The following is a 22,108-nucleotide window of genomic DNA, read 5'->3' on the forward strand; positions in this document are numbered from 1 at the left end:
CATCTACAATGAAGATGGTGTTGTTGTCCTCAGTCTTCTTCATGGCAGACTCAGTATTCAAGGGAAATTTAATGATGGCACAGAGATCAAGATTGTTTCTCTGCAGGGCCCTTTACCAAGGGTACTTGGGTGGGGGTATTTGGATCTTCTCTTTTTTTGTGTGTGTGGCTATGGACATCTTTCAACACTGTCTTTTTTACTTCGAGGCCTTGGATTTTGCTTCTGCCCTGGGGCGGGGGGAGAAACAACTATTTCTTCATTTTTTGGTGCCATTTTGGGGAAAAGAGCCTTCTCTGAGATTTCAAAGGAGGAAGAGATCAGGGAAGACTTCCAAGAGGAGGTGAGTTGAGCTGTCTTGGGCTAGGTGGTATTTTAATAGATGGAGAAGGTGCAGGATAGCACACCAACTGCAGGGCATGGTATGTGAGGAGGTCTAGAGACAGAACAACATAAATCATTTTAGTGGGACAAAGATCAAACAGATTTGACTATGAATAAAGGGTGTTTGTTGGTGAGTAGAGGGGGATAAGTGGAAAATAGGTTGGATCAATATTGTGGAAAGCCTTAAATACCAAGTTAGGCTATTGGATCTTTAATCTTTTAGGTCACTGAAAGGTTTTTTTTCCAGATAGGCAACATGATGAAAATAATGTTTAGGAAAGATTTAACTAGTGGTGGCTTGCAGGATAGATTGGATGGAAGAGGAGACTGGCAGGCAGTGAGCCCAGTCGGGGGCATTAGGAGCCTGTTGTCCAGTGATTGCAGTGAGAACAGAGAGGGAAGGAAAGATACAATAGAATGTGTAAAGACAGAAATGAGGATACCTCTAGGACCCAGCATGTTACAGGAGAGTGTCTGTTTCTACCTTCATTTAGAAGCACCGTGATGGGCCCTTTCTTGCATTTGTAAAGGTGGAAAAGAAATGTCGAGTTGCCACTTTGTGCATGCCTGCAGTAACACATTACATATATATAGCCGTTTCTCCTGTGAGAAATGCCAGCCAGTAGTGGCCTGGAGCTGTCCACAGCTAGGGCTTGTTTCAGAGAGGTGGGTGAGACCTATTATAAATCCTAAGGCTCTAACAGCATTGCACGTTTGGTGAGTCTAATTCAAGTCAATTCAGCAAAGATGTTAAGTACTCACTATCTTCCTGGTCACTTAACCCTGTTTGTCTCAGTTTCCTCATCTATAAAATGAGCTGGAGAAGGAAATGGCAAACCACTCCAGTATCTTTGCCAAGAAAACCCCAAGTAGGATCAAGAAAAGTTGGACCAGACTGAAATGACTCGACAAAAAATGTTCCAGGTACTGTCAGTCATTCAGTCAATAAACATTTATTTAGTGCCTACTATGTGCACTATGTGACAAAAATGAAAATAGTCACAGGATCACAGGTCTCAGTAAGGTTTCCTTTTTTTAAAAAAAAAGATTTTGATAACTGTATTTCAATATAACTGATTTCCTTTGTAATCTCATGTATTTTATTTTATGCATTTAAAAACATTATTCTGAGAAGGGGTTCATAGGCATGACCAGAGCAGCAAAGGGTTTGTGACAATGAAAAGGTGAAGAACCCCTGGTCTAGGGTGTGAATAGACTGCATAGATCATGACATAGTGCAGCCTCTTAATTTTACAGATGAGGAAACTGGTGCTCATAGAAATCAAGTGACCAAGGTCACACATCTAGTGAGTGATAGGGTTCAAGGTTTCAAGGGTTCAAATTCAGGTCTTCTGACTCCGAGTTTACTCTCCAAAGCAAGCTGTCCATTGCACCACACAGTGCTTGCCCCCAAGAAGCTTATGTTGTATTGTAAGGAGGTACATTTGCATGGTTAAGGTCAAATACATCTGGGCTGATTTCTTCACTCACATTGGACTGTTTTTCCTGATTCTGATCCTGTAAGGTTAATGGGGAATAAGATGTTCCCTGCCCATCAATAGACCTCATGTGGAGCCCATTGAGGGAAAAAGCTTGCTTGTTTGCAGGAAGGCTTACACACCTTGTGCTAATTTCTAATTAGGCACTGAGTCAGGATGGTTGCGATGCCTTCTGGCTCTGCCTATTAGCTGAAAGAATATATATTCTGAGAGGTGAGCTTTTGTTTTGGGGGCTCGCTTATAGGAAGTATCTTGTGATTCCCTGGCTGAGACTCTGAGTGGCCATATGTTCAGAGCTTCCCATCTGCTCAGAGGTAAAGGCTCTCTCGATCCAGTGGTATATGTAAAGCATATAATAATATTGATTTGATTCAGGCACTTAAGAGTCTGTTGGTCTTTATTTCTCTGCTCTGCATTTTCTCTGTTTGTATTTTATGTAATTAAAGAATTTCGTTGACCCCTATTAAGTTGCGTTCCTTAGTAAAGCAGATGAAAGAACCTACACTAGCAGCCATCCTGGGTATGCCAGTGTGGTTACTGTTACAGATCCCTTGCTGGGTTGTATTTACAGGCTTTGGAAATGTCTACTGCCTCTGGTCCCCACTGGCTGATTACCTCAAGGATGGAACCTACAGCCTCTGATAACCTATTTCTTGCTTTGGGCCCTCTGTTAACTCAGACAGGAATGCTGCAAACTGCCCTTTACAAGATCAAGCCTGCTGACCTCTTAGCCATTGTCCTGGCTTGCTCCTAGCCCCAGAACTCAGTCAGTTTTACCAATTGCGAAGTATGACAAAAGAGGAAAAAAAACAAAAAAGAAAAAATGTCATAAGGTTGAAATATTTTAATTTCAATAGGTTCTGTGGCAAACATGGATATAGAGTGTTTCATAGACATAAAGAGTTTGCAACTGGAAGAGACCTTGGAAAACATTTAGTCAAAAACCTTTCATTTTACAGATGGGAAAACTGAGGCAGAGAGGAGGAAAGTAGTTAGTATTGTCTGCCCCAAATGGCACTACCTAGAGATGAGAGTACTTGGTTTGGTGAGAGCGTCTAAGTAGCGAAGTCATAAGGTTTCTTCTGCCAGGTTATTCCTTCCTTCAGACTATTCCTGTCTACACCCAAGACAACAGATAATAGATAACCAAACTTCTATGGGTGAAAGAGAGAATTATGTTCTCTGGATGGAAAAAGAGAGTGAGGGGAATTTGGACTGAGTTCTATCACTAAGTTGCTATGGGAGTTTGGGCAAGCCTTTTTATACATTTTTGCCTTAATTTTCTTGACTCCATAGAGAGTAAGGATTCTTTCATCAACAAAGGTCATTAATGGAGATGGGGTAGTTCTGTCTTCTCTGTGCCCTTCATTAACATTACATCATTCTGCCCAACCACATGCCCCAGAGGACTTTCAGCTTGCTGTCTTTGGCATTTTTCATAAGTCTTATCTTATTTTAGGATTTAGATTTCCTAACATTCTCATACATTTGTGCCATTCTTTTGAAGTCTTCCTACCTTGTATGCCCCTTAATGGTTTTCTTGTGTATTGTAAAGAAAGGTCCTGAGCAGCCACTGTTGCCTTCTTCCTCATCAGGACCATTTTGTCAGCCAAATTTCCTTCTTGAGAGCCATATCTCTAGAGCTATCTTCCCTTTTAGGGGTTCCATATCAACCTTGTTGTTCAAATGAGATTTGACTATATAATCTTTATGGTCACTTCCAAGTCTAAAAATCTTCCCTCTTTCTCTCCTTCCTCTTCTTTTTTCCCTTTCTTGTATACATACACACATGCTCATATAGCCACCAAGGACACTTTGGGAAGCTAGCTGGCATAGAGGATAGAGCACTAGGTCTGGAGTCAGGAAGACTTGAGCTCAAATCTGGCCTTAAATACTTACTAGCTGTTTACCCTGAGCAAGTCACTTAACATCTGTTTACCTCAGTTTCCTCATTTGTAAAATGTGTATACTAATAGCATATGTCTCCCAAAGTTGTTGTGAGGATCAAATGAGATGATAATCATCAAGTGCTTAGCACAGTGCCTGGCAGTCAATAAATTAACATTTATTAAGTGCTTACTATGTGCCAGACAGTGTGCTAAGCACTGGAGATACAAAAGAGGCAAAAGATAGACCTTGCCCTCCAGAAACTTACAATCTAATGGGAGACATCGGCACATAGTTAGCAATTATGAATGTTAGGTATTGTTAAAGCCATTTTCATATCACTTTTATTTTAAGGTCATATTAATACATATATTTATGTATGAATGTACAGAGACATATCTTACATCAATACAGGTTAATTTTCCAAGTTTGTGGCACTTCATAATCCTGCTAAAACTGTAACCTTGCAGTGTTTTAAAGGTTTTCAGCACTACTGCATGGAAAGTATGTGATTCAAATACTAATCTACCTTTATGGACAGATACACACATTTTGCCAGCTCACAAATAGTTTTTTTTCTTTCTTAGATGATAAAGTTATAGTTAAGATAAATAAAAACATTCTTTACAGGGTATGCTCTTATCTGGTAGTAGTTAATCAACAGTATTCCCCTTGAGGGTGTTTTCCCATATCAAGGAATCTTAGGAAAGTGTTCTGTTGTATTGAAGGTGACTTTTATCTGATGAAACCTTTTAAAGATAGGCAATTGGGTTTATGTTGCCTTGGTCAGTCCAAAGGATCATGGAACTGGAATTTCCTTGACAAAGCAATGATTACAATGTTTTATACATAGTTAAAGCTCGAGAAGTATTGGTTCAATTTTTAACCTATATTCAGAATGCATCCATGATAAGGTATCTTGTACTTCTGGCTTAATTAAATTTTTTTTTAATTTAGCACTTAGAAGGCTTCCTCTTTGGAGATGTTAAAGAACAGGATGTATAAGCATTGGATAGATGGTTTAGAGGGGTGGGGAACCTGCAACCTTGAGGCCACATATGGTCCTCTAGGTCCTCAAGTGTGGCCCTTTGATTGACTCAAAACTTCACAGAACAAATCCCCCTAATAAAAGGACTTTAAGTTAATTTTTATTATAATTTAATTATATATATAATTAAATTTAATTTAAATTAAACTTTAGATGAAGCCATGCTTCTATGGAGGGAGATGGATTAGGTAATCTAGAGGTTCCATCTAGCTGTATCTGTCACCTGAAATATACAAACAATTGAAATATGCCTTTGCTATCATTCTTTCTAGAAACTATCATTGCTCTGACTAAAATCTCACTTATTGAGGGGACATCAGTTATGAGGTAGCTAGTTGGCATAAAGAATTGAGTGCTGGACTTGGAGCTCTCAGAGACCTGAGTTCAAATCCTGCCTTAGGCACTGCTTAGCTGTGTAACTGTTGGCAGCCGGGTGGGGCGGTGGAGAGAGTGCCAAACCTAGAGTCAGGAAGACTCATTTTCCTGAGTTCAAATCTGGCCTCAGACAGTTAATAACTCTGTGTGACCTTGGGCATGTCACTTAACCCTTTTTGCCTCAGTTTCCTACTGTAAAATGAGCTGGAGAAGGAAATGGCAAACCACTCCAATATCTTTGCCAGCAAAACCCCAAATGGGGTTTACTACTAAAAAATAGCTAAGCAACAACAAAACTCTGGGCAAATCACTTAACCTCTGCTTCAGTTTCTTCATCTGTGAAAAGGGGACAATAGCAAGCATCTATCTCTTAGATTTGTTGTGAGGGTGAAATGAGATCATATTTGTAAAGCGCTTGCAAACCTTAAAGTGCTATATACGAGTACTATCTATTATTGGTATTCTTTGGGTTAGATTTGTTAACTACGAGAAATCTCTAGATGACAAAGCTTTTTTTTTTCCATTTAATTTTCCCCACTGCTGCTACTGTCTATTTGAAACACACCACAAAGGTATGATATTTCAGATAAGCTCGCACAACATGGGAAAGAATAAACGTAGGCAGGGGCAGGCCAGTGGGGTATAGTTAAGAAGCAAATATGGAAGGAAAAGAAGAGAGGAGGAAGAAAGAAACCAGATAGAGTAAGAGAAAGAAAAGAAGGGAAAAGGAAAAGAAAACAGAAATGAGAAAGCGGAGAAGAGAAAAGAATTAATATTGCTGCAAAACCGTGGTTTTTTTTTGCAGTTACTCACCTATCATTCTCTCTAGGTAACAAATACCCACAAGAGGAATCTGGAAAGTAGGAGTTAGAAATGGATCCTATAATTTTTCTTGTTATTGTGGCAGAAATGGGGAAAGGAATCACGAAACTTAAGTATTCCTCAAATGAAAACATTAGGCAAGCGACTAAAAGTTAAATTCTTGACACCCATGCCCCTCTTATCTTTCATTACTGGCAAATAAAAAAAGGTATCTGGGCCTTCTATAATGCATTAGTCACATGGCAATGTTTAAGTGGGTACTCTTCTGTAAATGCAAAAGTTATGGAGCCTTTCATGAAAGCTATTATGTGTTTTTGGTAGTACTTAAGTTTAATAGAGTTAATATTAACAGAGAACTAGTTTTTAGGGTTTATTTTTATTAGTGTAAAAAAGAGGGAAATTGAAGTCTTCCTAAATGCTGCTAACTCATTCATAATGAATTGTGGATGGAAATCTCACATTGATGAGCTCGCAGACCTATAAAAATGTATTGAAACATCAATAGAATGACGTTCGATTTGTTTCCTTGTTCTGTTTTAGGTAGCTAAAGCACTTACTATGTGCCAGACACTGCTAAGTGCTAAGAATTACAAATATAGGCACAAAAGACATTCTTTACATTCTAACAGGGAGAGGTAAAAACATTAAAGGAAGCTAGAAACGGAGTGAAAGAGGGTTAGGGCAAAATGGAAAAGTCTGGAGATTCAGGAGTAGAGCTGGGAGAGAAGTGAGTGTCGATAGCCTAGGCACTACATAAAAAGGTGGTCCCAGGGAAGAACTTGCCAGTCGGAGGAGGGAGCCTCAGAGGTAGAAAGAAGCATTTCCAGGGTGAGAAGTCTGGTGGTGAGGAGGTAGAAAAAGATGGAGAGTCAGGAGTGGAACTAGGAGAGAAGTGAGCCTGGATGATCTGGGCATTTCATGAAATGATGGTACCAAGCAGGAACACATCAAATTTTCAAGGTGAGATGGCTACTGGTGGGGAGGTAACAAAGTCTGAAGAGTCAGGATCAAACCAAAACACATATGGAAGCATAAAGGGAGAGAACACTGGATTTAGACTCAGAGAATCTTAATTCAAACTGTATCTCTGCCATATACTACCTGAGTTACCTTAGGCAAGTGACTCAATTGATGTGGGCATTTGTTTCCACAAGTGTAAAATAAGACGGGTTGGACTAAATATTTTAAAAGTCCCTTCCATCTCATGATCCTGATAGAAATATAACTGTCCAGAAAGCTAGCCAGTAAAGAGACAGAGAAGAATTAGTCATAGAAGCAGAGGAAGAGAGTCCCAGGGAGTGAATTATCATAGAAGTCAAAGGAAGAAGATAGGAATGGTCAGTAGTGCCACATACGGTAAGAAAGTCAAGAAAAATGAAAACTGAGAAAATATTGTTAGAGTTGGTGATTGTAGGTTAATCAAAGGCCAAGCCTGGGCTTTCTATGTGGGACAGTAAGTTTAAATCTACGACTCTCTTGGCCATGGGATAGCGTCTTTCTCTCCTCCTCTGGTCGTACATTTTATATTTCCATTCTTCGAAATATTTCAGGTATATTTGTTAGGTATAGTCCTGAAAATATTTCAAGCAGTCATACATTTTATATTTCTAGTCTTGAAAAATATTTCAGGTGTAATTAATGGCAGAGGAAAGACTGCTGAGCTGGGAGTTGGACATCTACGTGCCAATCCCAGTTCTGCTGTGGGTGAGCAGCGTTCTCTTGGGCACACAGAAATTAATTTAATTTCTCTGGTTCTCAGTTTCCTCATCTGCAAAAGCAGAATGTAGACTATCTGATCTCAAAGGTGCCTATAAATGTCACTGTAAAATGAATACATGGTGTATTTCTAAGGAAGGAAGTTGATAAAGGGGTGCATTTCAAGAGGAAGGCAGTCCAAGTGAGGGAATGGATTAGACACTATGCCATACATATGAAGATTGGTAGAAGAAGCTGGGGATGTTTAGTTTGGAGCAGAAAAGCCTTGGGCATGATTACTACCTTGAGGTATTGGAGGATCATTCTTTGCAGAGGAATTGCACCTGTTCTATTTGGCCCCAGAGGAACAATGGGGGGATCTTGCAGAGAAGCAATTGCTTTTCCTGGCATTGCCCTCCACAGCTTAGCTCCACCCTGCTTCTCTCTCCCACCCCTCATCATCTTGTCTATGTTATTCCCATTCCAGACCATTTGTCTCTAGAGCATGGCTCCATACCTTTGCTCATACAGTTATCCAATTCTGGAATATCTACTCTTTCCCTTTTTATCTGTGAAGTTTCTATCCATTCTTTAACACCCAGCCCATATACCACCTCCTGCATAAAGTCATGCCTAATTGCCCTGTTGGTAAGATAGTTCTCTCTCAAATTTCACATAAATCTTTGTTTTGCAATTCTTGAATGCTCTCAGCATGTAATTACATACCATCTGTGTTTGTATCTTATCCCCCTACCAGCCTGGTAAGCTCCATGGGGTGGAGACTGTGCCTTATCTAAAACTCGTATCTCCTTCAGTGCCTAGCACAGTGTTTTGCTATATACAGTAAACACATAATAAATATCCATGAAATAAAATGCTGTTGAGAGCAAGACTTTGGCTCTATTGAAAGGAGAATGTCCTGGCTTTTTTGTACCTCCTGGCCATTTTTTAACCATCTGTTCCAAAGTGAAATGTGCTGCCTTGGTGGGTAATGAGTTTCTCTATTTTTGGAGAGGTTCGAGTAGAGATTGGGTGATTAGTCAATGATGATATAGAGGGGAATACTCTGAAGACATTTCCAACTCAAAGAGCCTGTGTGATTCTGTGACTCTAGCAGTATGATGTTCTGAATAAAAAGATGTCTTCAATTCTCAAAGAACAGAGAGATGCTCTCTGTTTCTAGAAACTAAGTGAAACTTTGGCTGCCCTTCAAAAACATAAAGTTCACCAAATCAGAGATCAATAAGCTGAATTCTTTCCCAAACTTCTGAGAGAGATCACTATGCATAAAGAGCTGTGGTGTAAACCCAGACGTTCCTTGAACTGTAGTTTTGAAAAAACAAATCAAATGCAAGATTTCTAGTCCCACTATCTTTGATTGTCTGAGATAAGATGGTTCCTAACATTTTTTACTTTATCTTTGTCTTCCTTTACAGAAAAAAAGATCTCAAGTCTGATTCTGGATTTACCTATTAGAATAGATGATTCAAAAGTAGTCTTTGGGAAAGATTTAAAATATAATTTTTCTTTTTCTTAGTCTTTGTGTTTTTAATATACCTGTCAAAAGAAATATGATATGCGAATACAAATGATTATTGGTGCTAGTCATTTCTTGCTCTGCCTGTTTTTTGAAACTCTATTGTGGTGATGATGACTCAGAGGATTCATTTTATTTTGAAAACAAGCAGGCCAATATATATACATATATATTATTTAAATAACAACCTCTTTGTCAACTTCATCTGTCTTGGAATGAGGATTTCGCAAATGGAAGAAGACATTGTGTGGGCTTCTATATTTCTGTGACGACTTATTTGGTTTCAACAAATCATCTTTAAATAGGTAAGATACCTGCCTGAAAATGAGAAGGAAGGGCAAAGAAAAATGAGAACTACTTTCTTTATCCATCTCAATCTAGAAAACAGCACAAGCAATTTGAGAGAAAGGGTGTTTCGTGGAACACAGAATTTGTTGGGCTTTAGCAAAAAACCCAACCGAACACAAAACAAAAATAAATGGATAAAACAGTGAAAATGAAAAACATTTCTTTCAGTAGCCATTTTAGGAAATAACACAATGTGTGGCTGTTGACTGTTGTGAATATAAACCAGATAATAGTGGTCGGATTAATTAAAAGACAGTTCTGGAAAGCAATGATTGTGAGTCATGCTCACTCCCCAAGACCTGGAGACTTTTGTTTAGATTTGTTCATCATTTATGGTGTTTGGTGTGAATACTGTCCCTTCATATATTCCATTAAAATGATTACTGTTTGGTTCTATCTTAATGGAATGGGCCAGAACAGCCCATTTCACCTTCTTTGGCTCAGTGGTAGTCTCTTAAGAGTCCCCAACACTTAGGTGGCTGTGATGTAGTAGAATGTGACATAGACCAATATCTTACATCCAAGTCAGGAGACTTGGACTCTGAGTCCTGGTTTTACAACTAACTCTGTGTGATCCTGAGAAAATCACTTAGCTTGGATCAACTTTCTCTTTCATAATGTGATGGGGTTAACTTTGATGATTACTATGGTTCCTTTCAGTCCCATGATTTCTGTGGTTGTTTTTAGACTACTACAACTGTACACGATGAAAGACTAGTAAAAAAAATAAGCTCCTTTAGGGTAGGGGCTATTTTCAGCTGAGAGGTCATAGAGCTTTGCCACAGGGTATGAAATTTAAAGGCTGCCAATAGCACCCTCAATGGACATTCTTCTTTCCCTGCCTAGACATGTCCCCTGGAAATAGTCTTGTCGATGGCATTAATCTTCCCCCTCCAGCAGCTTAGAAAGGGTAGGATTTCTCCCTTTGGAAGCTGTACTCCAGGTGAGTTTCCCTTCTCCCTCTTGCCTAAGGAGCAAAAATTGCTAGTTATGGTTCTATTGTTTTTAATCTTTGTATACTCAGTGTATGGTTCAGTGGTTTGCACATTTGTAGGTGTTTAATAATTTTTTTGTGTGTGCGATTGGTTGATTAGGGCCAGGGCATGGAACGAGTCCAACTTTTCCTGACTCCATGCTCTCAGCAACTATCTTTAGCGCAGCCCTAGATGACGATAATGAGAATATATGATTTGGTAGATTCACTAAACTGGAGGAAATATATACAATAGATGGAATTGTTTATCTTTTCAAGGAAGAGGGAGTGGTAATTACAGATCCATTTGTTACTTTAATTGAAAAAAATCAATTTTGATCCATTTTGGGTTTTGAATTGTCATTTGCTGTTAGCTTTATTTATTTGATTTTTAAAAATTTGTCCTGTGATAAAATAACCTCAAGACACAAATCTAAAAAAAGCCCAAATACCCCAAACCAAAATAAAACAAAAACCATACCCAAACCAAATAAAATACTGGAAACCCTCCTAATGGACAGTTTTTCAGGGTGTGGTTTTAAATATTCATAAAATCATAAATCTTACTGTTGAAAGTCACCTTAAAAGATGATTTGATCCAATACCCCTGCCTTCAGGTAGCTCTGTATATACGAGGCATTTCACCATTATTTGTTGAATGAATCAGCTCATTTTTTCAGGTGAAGGGAGACCCAAAGAGGTTAAACGACTGGTCCAAGGTGCCACAGCTCCATATAGCACAGGAAGGACTGGAGTTTTGCTTTTTTACCTCCTGATGTTGTGTTCTTTGTGATGTTTCATGCAACCTATGCTGCAGACAGCGGAAAGATAAAGATATATTACCCACAGTTAATATTAGGATCTTATAGTTTGATCCCTACTTGAAGACTTTTCACTGCCTATAGAAGATTCAGTGATAATGATAGTTATTATGGTGACAACCATTAATATTTTAATCCACTTTAACATTTGTAAAACATTTTACAAATATTATCTCATTTTATCCTAATAACCCTGTGAGGTAGCTACTATTATTATTCCCATTTGTGAATATTTCCCATGAGGAAACTGAAGCAGAAGTTAAGTGATTTGCCCAGGGTCATACAACTATTAAGTGTATGAACCTGAGTTTGAACTCCTATCTTCCTGAATAAGATGCAGTGTTCTCTCTATTGTGCCACCAAGCTGTTTAACAGCGTTTCTTAAGCTATGGTTGTGACCCCATACTGTAGTGGCAACAGTAAAAGGTCTCTGAATGTGCCACAACCAAAAATTAATTTCAAATTAGTGCACAATGAATCTGAGGTGTTTCTGGCAGTGCGTGCCCATGTTGCATCATGCAACTTCGCAGCAGCCTTGGTTCTGAACACATAGCATGTGTACTTTGCACTGCTCAAGTCATCGTGTTACACAATGCCCACAAATGCTGTCAAAATGCAAAAACGGGTTGTGAGTGGGGAAAAAGTTTAAGAAGTCCTGGTCTAGAACACATTCTCCATGAATGAGAAAGGATTTATGGAAAGTAATATGGCAGAAACTGGGCATAGACCAATATCTTACACCATTTACCAAGATAAGGTCTAAACAGATACATGACCTAGATATTAAAAAGACATATTACAAGAAAATATAAGACCATGGAACATGTTACGTAGACTGATGGATATAAGTGAACAATTTATGAATAAACAAGAGATAGAGAGCAAAGTTAGGTGTAAAATAGATAATTTCAATTACATTAAATTAAAAAGGTTTTGCACAAATAAAACAAATGTCAAGATCAGAAGAAAAGCAGAAAATTGGGGGAAATTTTTTACAGACAATTTCTCAGATAAAGGTCTATCTCAAATATAGAAAAGAACTTTGTCAAATCTGTACCAATGGAAGTCATTACCCAACTAATAAATGGTCAAAGGATATGAACAGGCAGTTTTCCAATGAAGACATCAAAATAATTAATAGCCATATGAAATAATGCTCTAAATCATTATTGATTGGAGAAATGCAAATTAAAACAACCATGAGATATGCTTTTATGCCTACTAGATTGTCTAAAATGATTGAAGGGGAAAATAACAAATGTTGGAAGGGAAATGGAAAAATTGGGACATTAATTCATTGTTGGTGGAATTGTGAATGGAACTAACCATTTTGGAGAGCAATCTAGAATTATACCCAAAGAGTTATTAAACTGCCTATCTCTTTTGACCCAGCAATACTACTACTAGGTCTATTTCCAAAGATGATTAGGGGAAAAGGACAAGAACTTACATTTTCTAAAATGTTATAGCAGCTCTCGTTGTGGTGGCAAAGAACTAGAAATTGCAGGGATGCCCATCAATTGGGGAATGGCTGAACAAGTTGTGGTATATGAATGTGATGGAATATTATTGTGCTATAAGAAATGAAGAACTCAATGATCTTAGAAAAACATGGAAAGACTTGCACTGAAATAATGAAGAGCAAAATGATCAGAACCAAGAGAACATTGTATACAGTAATAGCAATGCTGTTTTAAGAATGAATTTGAGTAAGTAAATCATTTTGATTATTGTAAATACCCAAATTAACTATAGAGGACATATACTATCTGCATCCAGAGAAAGAACTGATAAATGGAAGTTTGTATAGAATAGTTATATATATATACCTATTTGTGTCTAATGGTAGCCATCTCTAGGATGGGGGAGGGAAGAAAAAAGGAAAAAAAAGAAAAAAAGGAATTTACATAATAACTTTATTATATATTTAAAAGGAATAGCAAGTTGTACTATAATTTGCAGTTTCATGTGTAATCATCTTTTTATTATACTGTTATAGAAATGCTTGTTTTGTTCTATAAATTAAAAATAAAACAATTTTTTTAAAATCCTGGGTGGAATTGAAAGTGTTATTCAGATGTGACTTATTAAGTTATTATTAATAATTCCAAGGCTAGATATCCAGTGTTATATAAACAACTGCTCAATACTGTGTGATAAACATTTAGCATTAATTCTGTACCATTAACTAGGCACAGTGTACAGAGTGCTGAACTTGGAGTCTGAAAGACCTCTATTTAAATCTTGCCCCTGACACTTCCTAACTGTGGGATCCCTTGGCAGATCACTTTAAGCCTTTCTTTAAGAACATGAATCATAGATAGCTTATGGTATGTATCAGTGTAGAGGGTTCCCATGCCATTGAAATCTTGTGACTTATTAAACCATGTACATTGATATTTATACAAGAATTTCCATGTCACAATGAATGCAACAATGTAATGGAAAACACAGCTGAAAGACATCAGAATTCTTATTAAAGCATGACTTCAGAGGATCGATGGTAAGTGATGTATGTCTCCCACCATTGTGTAGAGAAGTGGTAGACTATCGGTGTGGAATGAGGTATATGTTCTCACCCCTGGACAATGCAAACATTTGTGTTGTTTAATTTTACTCCCTTGTTTTGAGAGAAGGCTTTTAAAAATGTGTGTGTGTGTGTGCGTGTGTGTGTGTGTGTGTGTGTGGTCATTGGGAAGTAAAAGTGATGTAAAAACTGGAGCAAAAATTAAAAAAGATGTTCTCATAGCAGTATTCTTTGATTCAGGGCTACATTTCTCCCTCCCACTTTTCTGGTCAGGAAAGTCTTGTAGCCATGCGATTGCAGAAAGAACACTGGAAAAGGGGGCAAGAGATTCAGTCTGGGGTGAGCTGCTTACCTTCTTTTTTTTTCTTTTTGGAGGTAATTGGAGTTAAGTGACTTGCCCAGGGTCACACAGCTAGTAAATGTCTGAGGCCAGATCTGAACTCATGTCCACCTGACTCCAGGGGAGCTGCTTAACTTCTTTTGGTCTCTCTTGTCTCATCTGAAAAAAATAAGACAATTGGGCGACATGGTCTTTGATGTTCTTCCTTGCTCTGTGATTCTTTGTTAATATAGAAAGGCTGATTTTTTTCACCCCCTTTCAGATTTGTGCACCTTTTGCATAAGAAAGGAGCCTCTATTTTGACATACTTCTGCCTGGGGACCCATATGCCACACATCAGAATATATTGGATTATTTGGCTGGGTGTATTTATGGCATTAGGAATAGTAATAGGACTTGAGAAATAAATTCTTCAGTAATGTTTCATTTAGTTTTCAAATCCAGTTACCCAGTGAGCTATTGAAACGAGGTAGCCTGATCCCCTGGTTGTATCTGGTGCTGGGGAGAAATAGAAAGCTTGATTCGACCTTGTGCTTGAAGATATTTTCAATAAAGCAGACATTTTTGATTTAGTGATTTCCCCTCAAATAGCTGGTCCTTCAGGAACACAAACAGCTAAATGGCTTTGCATTAGGAGGTGTGCCAAACACCCTCAGACCAACTGCATAGAGGACCTGTGGATAACACATAATATCTGTGAGGTTTTCCCTGCAGCTCAAAGCTTTCTTTTCCTGTAACTTACATGTGTGTGACTCACTGTGTTGCATGCATTGTAAAGGGAAAAACATAAGCACATGATAATAGTTTTTTCCTTCACTCCTAGGGGAAAAATGAGAATTGACAATCAGGCTCAGAGACAGATAAAATGAAAAACCTGAGACCAAGACCTGAAGAAAGAAAAGACGTGCTGCCTCCCAAACCCAGCAGCATAGAGAATACATTTATCATATTAGAATTTAGACTAGACCCTAAGCAGCTAAAGTATGTTTTGCTTAATGATTTTTTGTTTGAGATTTTATTTATTATTGATCTCTTCTTCCTCTGATCTTATGGTTTATATAGCACTTTGTTTTACTACTAGAGGCTGCTAGATGGCACAGCAAATAGAATGCCCAGCCTGGAGTTGGGAAGACCTGAGTTCAAATCCTGCCCTCACCACTTCCTACTTGAGTGACCCTTGGCAAGTCATTTAACTCTGTCCACTAGTTTCCATACCTGTAAAATGGGGATAAAATAGTACTTACCTCACAAGGTTGTTGTGAGGAACAAATGAGGTAACATCTATAAAGCACTTAGCACTGGTATATAGTGAGTACTTAATAAATATTTCCTTCCTTCTTCCTTCCTTCCTTCCTTCCTTCCTTCCTTCCTTCCTTCCTTCCTTCCTTCCTTCCTTCCTCCCTCCCTTCCCTTCCCTTCCCTTCCCTTCCCTTCCCTTCCCTTCCCTTCCCTTCCCTTTCTTTCTCCCTCCCTCCCTTCCCTTCCCTTCCTTTCTTCCTCCCTCCCTTCCCTTCCCTTCCTTTCTCCATCCCTCCCTTCCCTTCCCTTCCTTTCTCCCTCCCTTCCCTTCCCTTCCCTTCCCTTCCCTTCCCTTCCCTTCCCTTTCTTTCTCCCTCCCTCCCTTCCCTTCCCTTCCTTTCTTCCTCTCTCCCTTCCCTTCCCTTCCTTTCTCCATCCCTCCCTTCCCTTCCCTTCCTTTCTCCCTCCCTCCCTTCCCTTCCCTTCCCTTCCTTTCTCCCTCCCTCCCTTCCCTCCCTTTCTCCCTCCCTCCCTTTCCTTCCCTTCCTTTCTCCCTCCCTCCCTTCCCTTCCCTTCCTTTCTCCCTCCCGCCCTTCCCTCCTTCCTTCCATTTCTCCCTCCCTCCTCTCCTTCCATTCTTCTTTCCTTTTCTTCCTTCTTACCCTCAAATCATGCAATATTGTGTTTGATTGTTATTTGAGTTTATATTTTTCTCTCCTAGACCCCAAACTCCACCAAGGGCAGGTACAGGTGCTATTTTTATTCTAAGGTTTGTACCTCCTTCAATGACAACCTCCATGCTCTGTGTATGGTAGATACTTAATAAATGTTCATTTGAGTGAATCATTAACTTCCCATTTTGTACTTCTGGTCCAAAAGTAGAGAAGGCCTGCCTTGGGAGCTAGCGAGTTTCCCATTCTTGGAGATCTGGGATGGCTATTTGGTGGTGACACTGTAGAACAGATTTCTTTTCAGGTATAAGTTACACAGGGGCACCTAGGTGGTACAATGAATACAGCACCAGACTTAGAGTTAGAAAGATCTGAGTTCAAATCCAGCCTCAAACACTTACTAGTTTTTTGAACATGGGTAAGTCACTTAAACCCCTATTTGCCCCAGCTCTCCATCTGTAAAATGGGGGCACACTGGAGAAGGAAATGGCAAACCACTCCAGTATCTTTGCCAAGAAAACCCCATGGACAAAAATCTGTGGGGTCATGTAGAATCAAGCACAGCCGAATGACTGAACAGCAACAGTGGCTTAAACGAGATGACTTTCAGGGTGATTTCCAATTCAGATTCTATAATTCTGTGAAAACTTAGAGCCTGATTTAAATGTGAGTTATTATCACTGGGCCCAGAACTGTTTAGTCTGACACTGATGGTATAGGTGTGAAAATTTTGAAAACTATTTTCATTTTCTTATAGACTCAATTCATTTTTTATGCAGAGAGCTGGCATATAGCTATTTCAAGATTCAAGGATGCTTTCTTAGAGAACTGAGCTAGAGAACTATGAAGGGAGCAGTGAATAGTTTTTGACCCTCTATACACAGCTATGGGTTCTTGCCTGAGTAATTTAAGCAAGGAAAAATATATATCTTTTTTCTACATGAACTAAATGACTATGGCTTTACAAACAGCTCAAGAAGCCATCAAAGTATAAAATTATAAAAGCAACCCAGCCAGTTCTCCAGAAAACATTCACATTTCCTTTTGATAAATCTTCAAATATTTATTGAACATCTATGTCAGGGGATAGGAATCTTTTGGAGTTGTATGACAGAGTGTTCCCAGAATGACACAATCTTAGATTTGGAAGGGATAATTATTTAAATTATCAAGGATTGCAAAGCACTTTTCAAATATAATTACTTTTTTTCCTCCTAACACCCCCAAGAAGTAGGTAATATTATAATCTCCCCTGTACAGATAAGGACACTGAAGCAGAGAGGTTAAATGACTTCATCAAGGTAATAGAGCTAGTAATTGTCTGAGGTTGGATTTGAACACAGGTCTTTTTGACTCCAGACATAGGCACCATCTAGTATAGTGGTTCTTAAACTCTTTGGTCTTAGGACCCCTTCACGCTCTTAAGAATGATTGAGAACCTGCCAAAGAGTTTTTTAAATGTGGGTTATATTTATTGATTTTTACCATATTAGAAATGAAAACATCTTAGTAGCACCATGAAAATAGTTTTGGCCTTTCTAACCCCCTGAAACGATACTGGAGAATTCCAACGTGTGTGTCATGGACCCTCTTTGTTACGCTGGTAAAGCCTATGGATTCCTTCTCAGAATAATGTAAACAACATTAGGAAATAAAGACAAATTTAAATGATAAAATAGTTTGTCTATCTGTCTATCTATCTCTCTGTCTATTTTTTCTATCTATCTTGTCTGTCTGTCTATCTGTCTGTCTAACTATCTATCTATCTTTCTACCTATATATCTGTCTGTCTGCTTGCCTGTCTATCTACCTACATATCTATCTATCTGCCTGTCTGTCTATCTAAGTTGACGGACCAAAGGTTAAGAATCCCTGCTTTACAACATGCACCCATTGTTCATTGTCCTATCCTCTGAGGCCAAGCATAAAAATCTAATCCTCTTTTTACATGACAGTCCTTCAGACACTAGAAGTCAGTTGCTATCACGATTGATCTCTGTCCCCCTCTGTCCTTTTTTCCAGGCTAAATATTCTCAAACCATAAGATTATTAATTTACAGCTGCAAGGCACCCTAGAAATAATATATCTAATGTGTTAACTTTACAGATGAGGAAACTGAGTCATTACAAATTCTTTTGCAGCATGCTTACAAGGCTGGTAACCATCTTCATCACTCTTGTCTGGGGACGCTAAAGCTTATCAATGACCTTCCTAAAATGTGGTGGCCATAAGGAAAAAGTACTCCAGGTGTGCTTTGACCTCTCACTGCAACCTAAAATTGCATTAGCTTTTGGGATTACTGTATCAGACAGTTGACTCATACTGAGTTTACATTTAGTAAAACTCATAAATCTTTCAGACAAACTGTCATTTCACTATGTTACCACCCTTGTGTTGTAAGTGTAAGAGTATGTGCCAACTTCTGATCCTCACTGTTGGTAGCTTGGCAGGGAAGAGGCAGGTTTCAGGGTGTGTCAGTGTTCAATAGAAGTTAACTTACATTCCACTTCTGACATGCGTGCCATTCTTGGCCCACCTTATGCTCATAGTGTGAGATACCATAGTGGGTATAAGAGAAATGTGAGAAATGGTCCCTGTCCTGGAAAAACTTATAATCAGATTGGGGAAATAGTATGTATATATATGTATATATGCATATATAAATATACATGTATACATATGCATGTACACACATATATTTATATATAAAATACATAATATATACTTATATATAAATATATATACTACTTTCTTGTGTTTTTTCAAATTGTTTTATATGTGTATATATACACATATATGAAACATATATGTACATATACACATATATTATAGATATATACATATATATGAAACAATTTGAAAAGAACACAAGAAAGTATTTCATTTACTTCTAAATTGTGTAGTGCCAATAGTAGGGGCTATAAATCATAGATCTAACATTCTGTCTAATGCAGGGATTCTTAATCTGGGTCAGGTTTTTTTCAATTCAATAAAGATTTATTAAGCATCTCCCAAGTGCCAGGCACTCTGCTAAACACTGAGATACAAATAAGGAAAAGGAAGAAAAAGATACAAATAAGAAAAAGAAAGTCCCCGCCCTCAAAGAATTTATAATCTAATGGAGGAAGAGAACACACGAAAGGAAACTGAAAAGCCAGAGGTGGACACCAGGGGCACTTGGTCCAGGGACATGATGTTCTGTGGAGATGAAACCAAGCAGGGCTGCTAATGGAAAATGAAGAGGTACCTTGAAAGCTCTGATCTGTGCCCTGTATAAAGGAAGGCTTTAGGGATAGTCTCATTTCAAAATCTATATAATTCAGATCTGACTAATACCTTGTTATTAGTATCAGATCCATAGAACCATAGCTGAAAGGGAGTTTCGAGATTGCCCTGTGCCCCTCATTTTACAGGTGATGAAACTGAGTCACAGTCAGGTCAAGTGACTTGCCAGTTCAGTGGCCACTGGGCCATCCCCTAGTGCCTTGTAGCAACACTCTCTCTACACTCCCACACATTGGGATGTGATGTAGAGCATACCCATCCATGACTACCTGTCCTGTGTGTCTCTAGTCTACGTCCTCCCACAAATCTCCTGGCGTAGCCTCTTGGAGGTGAAGCAGCTTGCCTTAGTATGTGTCATAGGCAGGACTTGAAACATCTTCTGGACCCCAAAGCCTACTCTGTGGCCATTGCACCATACTTCCTCTCCATCATCATCACTATTACTATTAACTACTTGAATATTTAAATTGCTCTATGATCTCATCCCTTCTGCTAGGCAGACTGCAGTGCATCTATACCTGCCCATCCTGTGAAATCCTTCATATTCTCCTACAAGTTCACAACAGGGGACCCTCCTAATGTGCGGGGAGCCTTCCTCAATTTTTTTAATATCAGTGAGGATACTAGTGGAGCCAGCTTACTCAGATCATCTCCTTTTTGGTTCATATTTTTCCTCTTCTCTTTTTTGAAAAATGTTCTTTAAATTGTGAACTTTATATACATCAACAAAAGCAAGCATTTCAATATGCAAAGAAAAACAGAAGATTGCTTACAAAATTGTGAATCTTTACTACATACAGCTTATTTTAAAGTATATAGTATATTTAACATAATAGTACCAACACTGCCCTCATGGTCTGTGTCCTTTGAGAGCTTCCTTTCTCTTTTTTTCTGTGTATTTCTTAAAGTGTTTCATTGATGATCCTTTCTATTAACCTCCCCCCTTATTGGGCATCACTATCACTACTTCCCTCCCAAAAATCTCCATTCTTCTTCCCCCCCCCCCACCCTGAATCCAAGATAAAATCTTTCCTTTGTAACAAGCAAAGTAAATCTATGCATTGGCTGAGTCAGAAGAGATATGTCCCATTTTGCATCTTTGGTCTATCACCTCTTTAAAAAAAATTTATTTTAAATATATGGAATAAAACAAGGATTTCCATAAAATAATATAATAAAAAAGACGATTGCACATGAAACTGCAAATCTATTATATGCAACTTACGATTTCTTTTAAATATATAATAAAGTTATCATGTAAATTTCTTCCTTTTCTTTTTTCCTTATTTTCTTCCCTCTGTCTTTCCTCCCCTAGAGATGGCTACTATCAGGCACAGATAAATGTGTGTGTGAAATTCTATACATCTATTTATCAGTTCTTTCTCTGGATACAGATGGTGTCTTTCTTCATAAGTCCTTTATAGTTAATTTGGATATTTTTAAGTCTATCACTTTTTTGCCAAGAGGAGGGAAGCATGATTTAGCATCAGTCTTCTGGACTCTTGATTGGTCATTGTGTTGATCAGAGTTCTTGTGTTTCAGTTGTTTTCCTTTGCAATATTCTAGATATAATATAAATTGTTCTCCTGCCTTTTTTTACTTCATTCTGAAGTAGTTCGTAAAAGTCTTCCCAGGTTTATTGGATACCGTCCCCTTTGCTATCTATCCATCCATCCATCTATCTATCTTCCACTTATTCATTTCATTCAAAGAATTCATTTATCTATCTAGCTATCCATTTACTTATTCATTTGCTTATTAATTTTATTCATTTATCTATCTAGCTATCCATTCATTTATTTATCATTATACCCACATATATATTTATTTATTGTAGCACAATAATATTCAAATGTAATAACTTGTTAATCCATTCACTAATTGATGGATATCTCTTTTGTTTCATTTCCTTGCTATTATAAAAAGTGCTGTTATAAATAATTTTGCACATATGGATCCTTTTATTCTTCCTTTGATCTTTTTTTGGGGGTAGAGGTTTAGTGATGGTATTGTTTTTAAGAGGTATGTGTAGTTGAATGTCTTTTGGGGTGTAATTCAAAATTGCTTTCCAGAATAGCTGGACCGATTCACAGGTCTACCAACACTACTTGGTGTGTCCATTCTTTCATAGCCACTCTAACAATTGTCATCTTCCTTTTTTTGGTTATTTTTTGCCAGTCTGATGGGTATGAGTGTGGTGGAACAGTTGAACATGTGTTTTTTGGAGGATATCCTTTGTTTCTGTTCTTCCCAGTTTATTATTTGCCAGGTGTTACAGCCCACTCACAGCCACTATACACTTCTCCATTGCCCTCTGAGTACTATCCAATTTTAATTCTTCAGAGACTGTGGTTTTTCCATGTCTCACAGCCACACAATAACTCTGTTATTATTAGATTATAAAACAAAACAAAGTAATCCTGCCATTCTATAAGACATCAGAAAAACTAATTTGGGAAGGAATAATAATAGCGTCTGACATTTATATAGTGTTTTAAGGTTTTCAAAGTGTTGTTCTAGCTACATTATCTTCTTTCAGCCTCTAAAACTCTGCAAGATGGTTACTTACTAAAGGCATTATTATTCCATAATATTTCATGAAAACATCTGCTTGTACAGGGCATATTCTGGTTTTTGGAGATCAGCTTTTTTAGAGTCT

The sequence above is a fragment of the Trichosurus vulpecula genome, chromosome 5 (genome assembly GCF_011100635.1).
Source record: "Trichosurus vulpecula isolate mTriVul1 chromosome 5, mTriVul1.pri, whole genome shotgun sequence".
Lineage (NCBI taxonomy): Eukaryota > Metazoa > Chordata > Mammalia > Diprotodontia > Phalangeridae > Trichosurus > Trichosurus vulpecula.